We start from the raw sequence: 15,624 nt of genomic DNA on the forward strand, positions 1-15,624 counted from the left end.
TCAAATGTAGGTACATCTCTTGTTGAATAAAATGTTTGAAAAAAATGGACCTAACCAAGCTCTGTCTCTCTCTTCTACTATTTTCTACTCTGCCTTCTTCTTTATCCTTCACCTCATTACATTTTACATTTTAGTCATTTAGCAGACGCTCTTATCCAGAGCAACTTACAGTAGTGAATGCATACATTTCATTTCATGCATTTTTTTTTTTGGTACTGGTCCCCCGTGGGAATCGAACCCACAACCCTGGCGTTGCACACACCATGCTGGCGTTGCAAACACCATACTCTACCAACTGACCCACAAGGAAGACATGTGGACACCTCATGTGTCCTCTCCCTCTTGTTGATCCTCCAGAATTCTGACCCCCTCCTCTCTCCCTTTCTCCAATCTATCCATCTTCTGCACTCTCTTCGTCCACTCCTCCCACCTCTCTACCAATGTTGTTCCATGATGACACCAGTCTGCAGTGGAATTTGGGTGGTGGTTTGTGTGTGTCTCTTTGCCCTCTGGTACTGTCATGCATCCTGCCCATGTGGTGACGCCCCTGGGCAAAGGGAGGTGGGGGTGGTCGAAGGGAAAGGTATATGGGGATCGGTGGTGGTTTGTAGAAGGGGGGTGTTGGAGGAAAGGGTGAATGTGTGTCGGGTCGGCGGGTGGTTTGAAAAAGGGGGTGTCGGGGGGGTGTTGCGGGTTACTAATGAAGTGTTGACAGTGGTGAGAGATTAGAACCCAGGGCTGACATTGACAAATGTGATACTAAGTGGGCTAAAGTGTCTATAAATAAACACAGGTTCCCAAATGTATGTCCGCTATGCCAACGCTGAGGCCTGGCTGCTACACCTCCAGTCCACACGCTGCTAGGCAGAGAGCTAACAGAGAGAAGGGAGGTAAGGGTTGGTGGGAGGAGGAGGAGGAGGAGGAGGAGGGTCTTGCACTCGTGTGTCCTATCCAACCCTGGAACTGGATTTCCCATACTTTTCTATGGGCTCTTTCCACAATGCTGAGAGCCAACCACTGACTGTCTTAGATGGCCCACTGACCGAATGAAGATATGAATACAAACATGCAAGCATGTCATATCAATGTATCAATGATTTACAATTAAAACATTACAAAAAAGGACAAACTAACATATGAGACTGTCGTTATGGAAAAAAAACACATTCATTTTAGGTGATCACGTGAATTGGTCCAAAAACACGTTTTCATATGATCACATGATCTTAAAGTAAATGTGATAACATGTGACAACATGTAAAGCAACATGTGATAACATGAAACTACATGTGAAAACATGTGATCACATGTGAAGTGTTCCAAAAATAAATTTTCACATGTGAAGTTGTGTTTTTTCTGTAAGGGTGTGACTGGGCTTTGACCTTATGACCTTATGTGTTGCCAGTCTGCCAGCAAGGTGCTAATCCAGTCACAATGCATCATCAACCATGCCACTCTCTATGTGGAACTGGAGCTAGTATTTTCATATTTCCTTTTTGTAACTGTTTTCGTAGAGTAAATTAGTTGTGCTTAGTATGATTTCAGTGCTTTGAGGATGTTGGCAGTTCGTTTCCTGTATAGATCCCCCTGTGCCCTCTGGTATTGCACTAAATTTAACGGTAGTTTGAGGCTGGCCTACTTTGAAAACAAAGAGAAACCAATCCCTGTGGTTTTTGGGTATATTGATTTGTCAGAGTGGGCTAAAGTGGGTGGTGTGTGTGTTGATGGAGTGTGTGTGCCGGTGTGTGAAGAAGGGGTAGGTTTGGCTAAGAGTGTGCATATGTATGTGATCCTGGGGGGGAGTGGTTTAGCACAGAGTGGAGTGAGTGTTTACCATATGCTGCAGAGCAGGTCCTTGTGTTTGGAGAAGCTCACTCTGGGTGACAGAGGGAATTCTCTGAAGCAAAGCAAAGCACCATGTGCTCTGCCAAGAACATTCACCGGGTGTTCTCCCTCCTTGTTTTTACTTCATGTTTAATTTTAAGGTAGCACCTTCTAGCATTCTTTCTGATCTGTGTAAGCTATACTGAACCAAACTATAAACGCAACAAAAACTAATTTCATATAAGGAAATCAGTAAATTGAAATACATTCATTAGGCCTTAATCTATGGATTTCACATGACTGGGACAGGGCGCAGCCATAGGTACGCTTGGGAGGGCATAGGCCCACCCACTTAGGAGCCAGGCACACCCACTGGGAAGTCAGGCCCAGCCAATCAGAATGAGTTTTTCCCCACAAAGGTCTTTATTGCAGACAGAAATCGCTCCTCAGTTTCATCAGCTGTCCGGGTGGCTGTTCTCAGACAATGTCGCAGGTGAAGAAGCCCGATGTGGAGGTCCTTGGCTGATGTGGTTACATGTGGTCTGTGGTTGTGAGGCCGGTTGGACGTACTGCCACATTCTCTAAAACGACGTTGGAGGCGGCTTATGGTAGACAAATTAACATTCAGTTTTCTGGCAACGGCTCTGGTGGAAATTCCTGCAGTCAGCATGCCAATTCTATGCTCCCTTAAAACTTGAGACATATCTGGCATTGTGTTGTATGACAAAATGGAACATTTAAGATTTTATTGTCCCCAGCACAAGGTGCACCTGTGTAATGATCATGCCATTTAATCAGCTTCTTGATATGCCACACCTGTCAGGTGTATGGATTATCTTGGCAAAGGAGAATTACTCAATGACAGGGATGTAAACAAATTTGTGCACAACATTTGAGAGAAATACGTTTTTTGTGCGTATGGAAAATGTCTGGGACCTTTTATTTCAGCTCATGAAACATGGAACTAACACTTTACATGCATTTATATTTTTGTTCAGTATATATGCAGTATTTTATAAACTGTTGATGTGGAATATTGAAAGATGTGGAACATCGTGCTTCACTGAATGTGTTAAAATTAGGTTTTGTTGGCCACCCTAGTGGCGCAGTGGTCTGCGGCGCACAGTTGGCCCAGCGTCGTCCGGGTTAGGGGAGGGTTTGGCCAGTTGGCATATCCTTGTCCCACCACGCTCTAGCGACTCCTGTGGCGGGCAGGGCGCATGCACGCTGACATGGTCGCCAGGTGTACGGTGTTTCCTCCGAAACGTTGGTGCGGCTGGCTTCCGGGGTAAGCGGGCAGTGCGGCTCGGCTGGGTCGTGTTTCGGAGGATGCACAGCTATCGACCTTCGCCTCTCCCAAGTCCTTATGGGAGTTGCAGCGATGGGACAAGCCTGTAACTACCAATTGGATACCACGAAAAAGGGTTACATTTTTGGAGGGGGGGGGGGGTTGTTTAACATTTCACTATAACATCTCACAACAAAACATTAACCCGACTCTGACTGTTTTACTCTAGGACGAAATTTGATCAGATGTTCTGGGATTCACAGATGTTAATCATACAGGACCAGCATTGGGGGATACAGCGCTTTAAAAGAGTGTTTTGCTTTTTTACAACTAAATCTACATTTTTTATGCAAATGGTGTGTTATAGAAGAGTCCAGGCACTTTATTGCAATTTCACTTGTGTTTGAGAAAATTTCCCCAACCAACAATGAATTTCCTCATCCCCATTGTACAGTACGGGGGCTCCGAAAAAAACATGAACATAGGCTCCAGAAAAGCCCAAATAAGCACAAACTCTCAGTATAGTGATGCAGGTCTTTGTTGTACACATGAAATTGTGTCATTCAGAACTTTATCTTGTATTCCATTTTGTTGCGACTGGAGCGATACCGCTCTGTCCATTCTAGCAGCGAGCTACACATCGAATTGAACAGCTCGATGGGGAAACTGTCTCGAGTCGCACAAAATGAAATATCGCGTTGCATATAAAGTTTGGATTGGCACAATTTCATGTGTGTAACATGTAAAGACCTGCATCACTATACTGAGAGCTTTTCCGTTTCTAAAAATATGTATTTGGCTGTGTTTTTGGGGCATTTGTTAAATGTTTTTTTTTGAACCCACGTACTGCACAACGAGCATAAGGAAGTTAATCGCTGGTTGTGGTAAGTTTCTAAAAAACAAGTAAAATCGCAAAAAAAGGGTCTGGACCCTTCTATAACATGTAATTTACCTCAACAATAGAGGTTTGGTTGTAAAAAAGAAAACTCCCATGCTGCGCATTCCTCAAATCTCCTTTCATCTTTATTCCAAATAGAGATGAACCCCTATTACCCTTTGAGAGATGGAGAGAGTAGTACATGTAGTAGAACACAAGCAGTAATTTGGTATTTGTAGGTCTTGTAGTAAAGTATGGGGGTGATTAAAGGCATATTACCTCCAAGGTCTGTGTTTCATTTGTGTTGAAGTTATTAATTATGTTTTTTACTCTCTTATCTATGCATATCACTATGTCCTGAATTTGGGATGCTCTCTGCAGAGTGAGGCTGGTTTCGGATTGAGTAGTACTGAGGAATTGAGATTAAATCTGTTTATTCATTCCATCAGTTAGTAGAACGTTATTCAATATTGCTAGGCACATTTTAGCAGACCGACATTATATACGTTTCACAAAACTCCCTGTGCGACTTTGTGGGCCGATAAACCTTTGAAACCTCAAATACTTGGCATAAATCACCTTGTTCTCGGACAGGTTTGGTGTAGCGAGGCCCATGTTGTGATTATATGTAGCCATCCATAATTGTTGGCCTAATACTGTAATAAAAGGGGCATGAATGCTTTGAAGCCCTAAGTGCACTTGTCAGTTTCTTTGAAGGCAATAGTAATTGTCATGTTCACTATCTCACAAATCAAATCCTCTACACATGTTCCTTCTCCACAGAGTCTACCCGGCTTCCCTCTTATATTACTGACGCCTTGATCCGACTATACAGGGGAACAAAGTTACAAAGTCCTCCTCCCTCAGTGTCTGTGTGCCGACGCTGCGTCAATCACACACATCTGAAGTTGGTCAAGTCCTAGTGTCCCCAACATCCCTGTCTCGTCATGTTGTTTCCTGGAAGTCGTCGGCAAACAATTCCCCTTACGCCCTCTCCTTCTCCCCCAAAACCAAAAAAAGCCAGACTACCTTCAGAGGAAGGTGTGTGATAGATGAGCTCATAGTACCCTCCTCTTTCCTGTTATTGAGCCTAAAAATGTTCTCTCTCTGTGTGTGTGTGTGTCTGTGTGTGAGAGAGAGGGACAGAGAGCAACGACTTATAACACAGTTAAATAACTTTGTCCTTGGAAAACTTTGACTTGGCATAACTGTCATTTCTTCCATACACTGTAAGCCGTTTTTATTTAATCAGTAACTTACCATATTAATCAACAGTATGATACTGAATACAGTAGAATGCACTGTAAAATACTGTTCATCTGTTTTACAGCAAACTAAGATCTTTCTGTAATTTCAACAGTAAAATACTGTAGAATGCACAGTAAAATAACTATAGTGCATTTTGGGAAAAAGTTGTCAGTGGGGAAAGAGTCTCTTGCTCATTAATGTTGAGATGTGTCTGTTACTTGAACTCTGTGAAACATTTATTTGGGCTAGAATCTGAGGTGCAGTTAACTACTGAACTTATCATCTGCAGCAGAGGTAACATTTCCTGTGGCGGTCCTCATGAGAGCCAGTTTCATCATAGCTCTTGATGGTTTTTGTGACTGCACTTGAAGAAGCTTTAAAAGTTCTTGAAAATTTCCGGATTGACTGACCTTCATGTCTTAAACCTCTTGCATCTAGACGTTCTGCTAGCGGAAAGCCTTGCCAAATATCCAATGGAAGAACGTGGCGCGAAATACAAAAACCTCAAAAATGCAATAATTTCAATTTTTCAAACATATGACTATTTTACACCATTTTAAAGACAAGACTCTCGTTAATGTAACCACATTGTCCGATTTCAAAAAAGGCTTTACAGCGAAAGCAAAACATTAGATTATGTTAGGAGAGTACACAGCCAAAAATAATCACACAGTCATTTTCAAAGCAAGCATATGTGTCACATAAACCCAAAACACAGCTAAATGAAGCACTAACCTTTGATGATCTTCATCAGATGACACTCCTAGGACATTATGTTATACAATACGTGCATGTTTTGTTCAATCAAGTTCATATTTATATCCAAAAACAGCTTTTTACATTAGTAATGTGATGTTCAGAACATGCATTCCCACCCAAAACTTCCGGTGAATTTACTAAATTACTCATCATAAACGTTGACAAAATACATAACAATTATTTTAAGAATTGTAGATACAGAACTCCTTTATGCAATCGCTATGTCAGATTTTAAAATAGCTTTTCGGCGAAAGCACATTTTGCAATATTCTGAGTACATAGCTTTGCCATCATGGCTAGCTATTTTGACACCCGCCAACTTCGGGGCACACTAAACTCAGAATTACTATTAGAAAAATATTATTACCTTTGCTGATCTTCGTCAGAATGCACTCCCAGGACTGCTACTTCCACAAGAAATGTTGTTTTTGTTCCAAATAATCCATAGTTATGTCCAAATACCTCCATTTTGTTTGTGCGTTCAGGTCACTATCCAAAGGTTAACGCGCGAGCGCATATCGAGACAAAAAAATTCAATATGTTCCTTTACCGTACTTAGAAGCATGTCAAACGCTGTTTAAAATCATTTTCTATGGTATTCTTCTCGTAAAATAGCGATAATATTCCAACCGGACAATAGTGTATTCATTCAAATAGGAAAAGAAAAAACAGCATGGTCGCGGGACCGCGCATCTCCAATCTCTTTGTCACCAGGCAGACCACTGACAAACTGGGCTAGTATACTCTGCCCAGAGACAGGAGACGCCTCAATCCGCTTTCTGAAGGCTTTAGAGAGCCAAAGGAAGCCTTAGAAAGTGCTTCGTAACAGCTCAGATACTGTAGTTTCAATAGAGAACCAAAAGAAGAACTACAATTTCACAGACAGGCCGCTTCCTACTTGGAATCTTCTCAGGTTTTTGCCTGCCATATGAGTTCTGTTATACTCACAGACACCATTCAAACAGTTTTAGAAACTTCAGAGTGTTTTCTATCCAAATCTACTAATAATTTGCACATTCTCGTTTCTGGGCAAGAGTAGTAACCAGTTTAAATCGAGTACGTTTTTTTCATCTGGCCGTGAAAATACTGCCCCCTATCCCAAACAGGTTAAAGTAATGATGGACTGTCATTTCTCTTTGCTTAATTGACATGTTCTTGCCATAATATGGACTTGGTCTTTTACCAAATAGGGCTATCTTCTATTTACCAGCCCTACCTTGTCACAACACCACTGATTGGCTCAAACGCATTAAGAAGGAAAGAAATTCCACAAATACATTTTTAACAAGGCACACCTGTTAAATGAAATGCAATCCAGGTGACTACCTCATGAAGCTGGTTGAGAGAGTGCCAAGAGTGTGCAAAGCTGCCATCAAGGCAAAGGGTGGCTACTTTGAAGAATCTCAAATATATTTTGCTTTGTTTAACAATCTTTTGGTTACTACATTCCATATGTGCTATTTCATAGTTTTGATGTCTTCACTATTATTCTACAATGTAGAAAATAGTAAAAATAAAGAAAAACCCTTGAATGAGTAGGTGTGTCCAAACTTTTAACTGGTACTGTATTTCATAAAACAAATTGTTGTAATTACGATTATTTCGAAAACCAATGCGTACCTAACTACAACAACATTTTCAGTAACAGTTACAGAAACCTTTTAGTTTCTCTGATTTATCAACCTTGAAGGAACTGACTGTAAATTTCTAAGGACAACCTCAATACTGTTTACCCCTTAACAAGCTCTGCCACTTAAACATCCCCTCAATTTCTATGGGGGCTGTGACTAAGGGTTTCCCAAAGTCGGTCCTGGTCCCAAAATAATCCCACCTTGTCTAGCGTATTTTGTTTTGTCTGCATTTGGAGTTTACCAAATTTCATAGCACCTGGTTTATGACTGTAATGTCTCACCTAGCTATTCTCAAATGAATGCACTTACTGTAAGTCGCTCTGGATAAGCGCATCTGCTAAATAACAAACATTTACATTATTTGGCGTGTGTGTCTATGTGTGCGCCCATGTGTGTGGACCTTTGTTTCAGTGTGTGTGCGTTCATGTGTGTGTGTGTGTGTGTGTGTGTGTGTGTGTGTGTGTGTGTGTGTGTGTGTGTGTGTGTGTGTGTGTGTGTGTGTGTGTGTGTGTGTGTGTGTCTGCGAGTCATATAAAGGTTAATTTTCCATAACATGATGGGGCTCCTTAGGCTACCCTTTCCCCATTTGAATAGCTAAGTTAGTGCCGCCAGAGTTCTCCCCCCTTGAAGTTAGTTCAAACCCCATGTTAAATGACTTCCTAGTTGCTGGGCAATATCTTTGATTTGTGTTGAAAACCAGGTGACTCGCCCCCCGGGCAAGCCTTTAATAAAGTAATATCCTGAATACTATTCTCATCCTGTGGGCCCTCGTCTTCACGTCTCTATCTTAGTCTGCAAGCATTATTATTAACATGCTGATCATATTGGTCCACTCAATTATTTTTTTAAAGACCAAATGCTATCACCTTAAATAATCCACCTTTCTTTTAATACTGGTATGTTTTCCTACACACTTCTCAGTATTTGTTATTCAGATTTACCTTATTTAGTCTCGTAACAAGCTCTGCAGGTGTGGCTACCTTGCGTGCTCTGAATACATTTACAGTGCCTTGCAAAAGTATTCATCCCCCTTGGCGTTTTTCCAATTTTGTTACATTACAACCTGTAATTTCAATGGATTTTTATTTGGATTTCATGAAATGGACATACACAAAATAGTCCAAATTGGTGAAGTGAAATTAAAAAAATAACTTGTTTCATTCAAAATGTTCATTCATTCAAAATTCAAAACGTAAAATTGGTGCGTGTATGTGTATATGTATTCACCCACTTTGCTATGAAGCCCCTAAATGAGATCTGGTGCAACCAATTACCTTCAGAAGTAACATAATTATTTAAATAAAGTCCACCAGTGTGCAATCTAAGTGTCACATGATCTCAGTATATATACACCTGTTCTGAAAGGCCCCAGAGTCTGCAACACCACTAAGCAAGGGGAACCACCAAGCAAGCGGCACCATGAAGACCAAGGAGCTCTCAAAACAGGTCAGGGACACATTTGTGGAGAAGTACAGATCAGGGTTGGGTTATAAAAAAGAAACTTTGAACATCCCACGGAGCACCATTAAATCCATTATTAAAAAATGGAAAGAATATGGCACCACAACAAACCTGCCAAGAGAGGGCCGCCCACCAAAACTCACGGACCAGTCAAGGAGGGCATTAATCAGAGAGGCAACAAAGAGACAAAGATAACCCTGAAAGAGCTGCAAAGCCCCACAGCGGAGATTGGAGTATCTGTCCATAGGACCACTTTAAGCCGTACACTCCACAGAGCTGGGCATTACAGAAGAGTGGCCAGAAAAAAGCCATTGCTTATAGAAAAAAATAAGCAAACACATTTGGTGTTCACCAAAAGACTCCTCAAACATATGGAAGAAGGTACTCTGGTCAGATGAGACTAAAATATAGCTTTTTGACCATGTCTGGTGCAAACCCAACACCTCTCATCACCTCTAGAACACCATCCCCAGTGAAGCATGGTGGTGGCAGTATCATGCTGTGGGGATGTCTTTCATTAGCAGGGACTGGGAAACTGGTCAGAATGGAATGATGGATGACACTAAATACAGGGAAATTCTTGAGGGAAACCTGTTTCAGTCTTCCAGAGATTTGAGACTGGGATGGAGGTTCACCTTCCAGCAGGACAATGACCCTAGCATACTGTTAAAGCAACACGCGAGTGGTTTAAGGGGAAACATTTAAATGTCTTGGAATGGCCTAGTCAAAGCCCAGACCTCCATCCAATTGAGAATCGGTGGTATGACTTAAATATTGATGGGACACCAGTGGAATCCATCCAACTTGAAGGAGCTGGAGCAGTTTTGCCTTGAAGAATGGACAAAAATCCCAGTGGCTAGATGTGCCAAGCTTATAGAGACATACCCCAAGAGACTTGCAGCTGTAATTGCTGCAAAAGGTGGCTCTACAAAGTATTGACTTTGGGGGGGGTGAATAGTTATGCACACTCAATTTTTTTGTTGTTGTCTTATTTCATGTTTGTTTCACAATAAAAAATATTTTGCATCTTCAAATATTTTGCATCTGCATGTTGTGTAAATCAATTGATACAAACCCCCAAAAAGCCATTTTAATTCTAGGTTGTAAGGCAACAAAGTAGGGAAAATGCCAAGGGGGTGAATAGTTTCGCAAGCCACTGTAATTAAATCACTGGCCAACAGAATTTCTCGTAAATAGGGTTTCAGAATTTTCATAGAATAGGGTTTTCAGTATCTTAATAACCCTATCAGTCTGGAGATTCCAGCAAAAATTGGCTTTTCATTTATAGAGTGCATTTGGAAAGTACTCAGACCCTTTTACTTTTTCCAAATTTTGTTACGTTACAGCCTTATTCTAAAATGGATTAAATCATTTTTCCCCCTCACCAATCTACACACAATACGCCATAATGACAAAGGAAAAACAGCTTTTTAGAAATTTTAGCAAAGTTATAAAAATAACGGAAATATCACATTTACATACATTTTCAGAGCCTTTACTCGGTACTTTGTTGAAGCACCTTTGGCAGTGATTAGAGCCTTGATTATTCTTGGGTATGACGCTACAAGTTTGGCACACCTGTATTTGGGGAGTTTCTTCCATTTTTCTCGGCAGATCCTCTCAAACTCTGTCAGGTTGGATGAGGAGCGTCACTGCACAGCTATTTTCAGGTCTCTACAGAGATGTTTGATCGGGTTCAAGTCTGGGCTCTGGCTGGGCCACTCAAGGAAATTCAGACTTGTCCCAAAGCCACTCCTGTGTTGTCTTCGCTGTGTGCTTAGGGTCGATGTCCTGTTGGAAGGTGAACCTTCGCCCTAGTCTGACGTCCTGAGATCCATGGAGCAGGTTTTCATCAAGGATCTCTCTGTACTTTGCTCTGTTCATCATTCCCTCGATCCTGACTAGTCTCCCAGTCCCTGCTGCTGAAAAACATCTCTTTAGCATGATGCTGCTATCACCATGCTTCACCGTAAGGATGGCGCCAGGATTCCTCCAGGCGTGACTTTTGGCATTCAGGCCAAAGAGTTGAATCTTGGTTTCATCAGACCAGAGAATTATGTTTCTCCTTTAGGTGCCTTTTGGCAAACTCCAAGTGGGTTGTTATTTGCCTTTTATTGAGGAATGGCTTCCATCTGGCCCCTCTACCATAAAGGCCTGATTGGTGGACTGCTGCAGAGATGTTTGTCCTTCGGGAAAGTTCTCCCATCTCCACAGAGGAACTCTGGAGCTATGTCAGAGTGACAATCTGGTTCTAGGTCACCTCCCTGATCAATGCCCTTCTTCCATGATTGCTCAGTTTTCCCGTGCGGCCAGCTCTGGGAAGAGTCTTGGTAGTTCCAAACTTCTTCCATTTAAGAATGATGGCTACAGTGTTCTTGGGGACATTCAATGCTGCAGACATTTTTTGGTACCATTCCTCAGATCTGTGATTCAACACAATCCTGTCTCGGAGCTCTACGGACAATTCCTTCGAACTCATGGCTTGGTTTTTGCTCTGACTTGCACTGTCAACTATGGGACCTTATATAGACAGGTGTGTGCCTTTCCAAATCATGTCCAATCAATTTAATTTACCACAGATGGACTCCAATGAAGTTGTAGAAACATCTTAAGGATGATCAATGGAAACAGGATGCACTTGAGCTCAATTTCAAGTCTCATAGCAAATGTTCTGAATACTTATGTAAAAAATGTATTTATTTTTTAATTTTAATTTTATACATTTGTAAAAATATCTAAAACCCTGTATTCGCTCACCTTTTCATAGATAGCTTTTAATAGTTTGTAGCTCAAACCATTCAGACGCCACATAAATGTTTGTCTAAAAGACCCTCCCCCAGCCCTCTTCGGGATCTGTCCTTGTCTCAAAAACACCGCTCTGGCTCAGCCCCCATTAATCAACGGTGCAACCCAGAAGTATGTAGTTCAAACCCACAATGTTTAAAAGGGGTTAGATGAGTCCCAGTGTTAGAGTAGGACTCATTGGGTTAAGCCATCCCTTTAAATAAGATGTACCCTTTAGTTAGGATTTTGTCAACAGACTAGAATATATTGAGAGGACGGGTTCAGAATATTAGGGATCAGTGAATGAAATATATTTAAATATATGCATATTCATCTCTGTTTCAGCACCAATTGGTAGATTTTAAAATACTCAGATTTGACAGATTATTTAGGAAAGTAGTCATGAATCATAAAAAACAAGTTTGGAGAGCCTTTACGCATGAAAGAAAGGAAACAATGTTGTGATTATTTCAGAAAAATGCTACATTCAGTTTTTTAAATTTAATTAGGCAAGTCAGTTAAGACCAAATTCTTATTTACAATGACGGCCTACACCGGCCAAACCCAGATGACACTGGGCCAATTGTGCGCTGCCCTATGGGACTCCCAATCACAGCCGGTGGGGATACAGCCTGGATTCGAACCACGGTGTCTGTAGTGAAGCCTCTAGCACTGAGATGCAGTGCCTTAGACCCCTGCACCACTCGGGAGCCCAAAGCCTGAGCTGTTGTTCAACCAATGGTAATGTTGGAAAATGTGTGTACATAGAATTACAATAGGGCGAGTAGTACACTATACACAATAGTAGACTATACACTCGTCTATTGCCTGCACTAACCATGGAACTGTGTGATGACACAGCCAAGTAATGAACCATGCGTCGGGTTCAAACTGTTATGGCTTGGTCTGTGCTCGGCTCCATAACAATTTAATTAGCCTACTTGTTACTAATGATCCTCATCAATAATAAAATGTATTTCCTCAAGTGGTATTGATATGAGATCTAAAAGTGTGATGGACAACAAACTGAGGAGTGCTGCTAATGGAAAAAGAATGGTTTCCACCTTATACAAGCTTGTTCTCCTCTCCTCCCCTAACAACATCTCTACTCAGTTACATTGGGAACAGGATTTGTCTCACCGCACTAACGTGGGATGCATTATGGAAAAACATGACAGCAATGTCCAATTGTGTAAGGTATGAAATTAATCAAATGAAGATCTTACATAGGGTTTATACTATACCACACAGGTTGAAAAAAAGGGATCAAAGCCTTTCAGATTTGTCTTGGCGTAGCTGTGGTGAGGTTGGTACACTAATGAGTATGTTCTGGAAATTTCCAGCTGTCAAAAGATTTTGGACTGAGGTAGTTGATATGTTGTCTGGAATTTTGAATCTATATATCCCAATATGTCCTGTAGTGTGCTTGCTAGGAAGTAGGGTGGACAATATCCGACCTAGAACCATGCAACACATAATTGCACTGGCCTTCCTATCAGTCAAACGAACAGTACATATGAATCGGAAAGAGTGTAAACCACAGTGCTTCAGCATGAACATTTGACTACTGCCAGGTCACACAGGATGCCTGGCTTGCTGTGGTAGGGCTTGCTGGGTATCCTGTGTTTCCTGGTTGGACCTAGGCTACCTACCCTCGACCTCCCCCATCTACTGTTTATTGTCATATTTGGATGTTTGTTGTCACTATGTTGTTGTTTTTGTTCTTTGTAAATGGAAAATAAAGTATAAATAAAAAATAAAATAAAAAGAATGATCCTCAGCAACAACCACACAGCCGTGACAGCATTTACAGAGGAAGTAAGGTAAACTAAGCAATGTAATTAACTGGAATGATAATGTAGGCTATACCAACTGAAGGGAACAGTAAATTGGCAGTTGAATATGTGTGGTTATTAGGGCTACTGACGGTCAACACTCATAATGGCTAATATTTACCTTGATAGAAATAGAAAAGAGAAAGTAGGGTATGTTATAATTTAGACATTCGAGAGTGCCCTTGCAAGTTAAAAGGGTGGCAGGTACCCTAGTGATTAAGAGCATTGGGCTAGTAATTGAAAGGTTGCTGGTTTGAATCTTTGAACTGGCAAGGTGGAAAAATCTGCTGTTCTGTCCTTGAGCAAGGCAATTAACACCCCAACAACTGCTTCCCGGGTACTGATTTAGGCAACCCCTGCAGCTCTCTGATTCAGAGGGTTTAGGTTAAATGTGGAACACACATTTCAGTTGAATGCATTCAGTTGTGCAACTGACTAGGTATCCCCTTTCCCTAAAAGGCTATACAATTTAAATTATGGAGAATGGGGTTATATCAACAAAACCAAAAAAATTGCAAATGCTTTTTCCACTTGGAACCGGTAGGTACCCTAGACTAGGGTTTCCCAAACTCGGTTTTGTTTTTTTCCCTAGCACTACACAGCTGATTCAAATAACCAACTCATCATCAAGCTTTGATGATTTGAATCAGCTGAATCAGGTCAGAATACGCCGCAATTGTAGACTCACCTTAATTTATTTGATCTCCACCTCGAAAGAAATGCGAGTGAATAGCATGCTATTCTCATGCTTAATTTAAGTTTAAGGTCAGAATACACAGTGGGAAAAGTGCGTAAAAAGGGAATTACGTTCCATTTACACTCGGTTAATTCGGGTCTTGAATCGTCCCCCAAGTCTTTACATTGGATTGTAATAGTTTGTATACAGTTAAGTTTATGGCATCTGATTAAATTTGCATCGACTGTATGGATTTATTCAGCCAGCCAGTATTAATTTGTACCGTTTATATTATGGGTAACCAGAAATGTAGTCTTTACAAACCCTGTAATACTTCTTGGCCTTAAAGCAGCAATCTGCAGATGCTACATCATTTGTTGGACAATCATATATAACCATTGATTCTTGAAAAATATAAGCAGAGTTCAACTGTCATATCCCATCAGAATCCAAAATATAAGCTTGTTTTTGTTCCAATGTTTGTCAACAACGTAAATGTAAACATATACTGTAAAGCCTCAAAACATGGTTCAAACTATTTGATATCATGGACGGTCAGTCCTTGCATCCGTACTGTAGCTCTGTTTATACATTTCTCCAACCCCATCCCTCAGCTTTTTATCAAAACATTGGTGGGGATAACTTTTTCTTATTGTTTCAACTGTAGATTTCCCCTTTAAATATAGATTATATTCATCAGCATTGGGTATATGTATGTTATGGGATGGGGTATTGTGCTTTGAGTCATTTCCATGACCAGGGCAAGTGTGATCAGTCCTCAGTCAAAAGTGATATCCCCATTGCAGTATACAAAAGCATGACCACAATCATGCAGCTGATATCATGGCCAGTGTCTGTAGATACAGTATGTCCTCATCATGTCATATCTGATCACCACACCCTTAGGCCCCATACACACTGCTCCTGGTAACAACATGGAAGTATTTTCATTGGTTCTAGCCGGCTTAATCTGGGGGCGTGTCGGCACAAGGAGTGAACTATTTGTATGGGCTCATTTGAATAGCTAGGATTACTCTGAGAACCTAAGTTGTTGTGGTCAGGTTTTTCAAACCTCCACTAACCCACATACAGTATACTCCCTATATATACCTCTTGTATGGCTGTACTGTATTTTTGGTATATGACTATATGTTAGTGCCTTGGAATAGCCTGAATATTATTTGAGATAAACCATTTTTAGAAGTAGGTTTCGAGGTCTTGAGGCCACACTGCACATCAAA

Source organism: Salmo trutta, chromosome 20 (genome assembly GCF_901001165.1).
Source record: "Salmo trutta chromosome 20, fSalTru1.1, whole genome shotgun sequence".
In the NCBI taxonomy this organism is placed as follows: Eukaryota; Metazoa; Chordata; class Actinopteri; order Salmoniformes; family Salmonidae; genus Salmo; species Salmo trutta.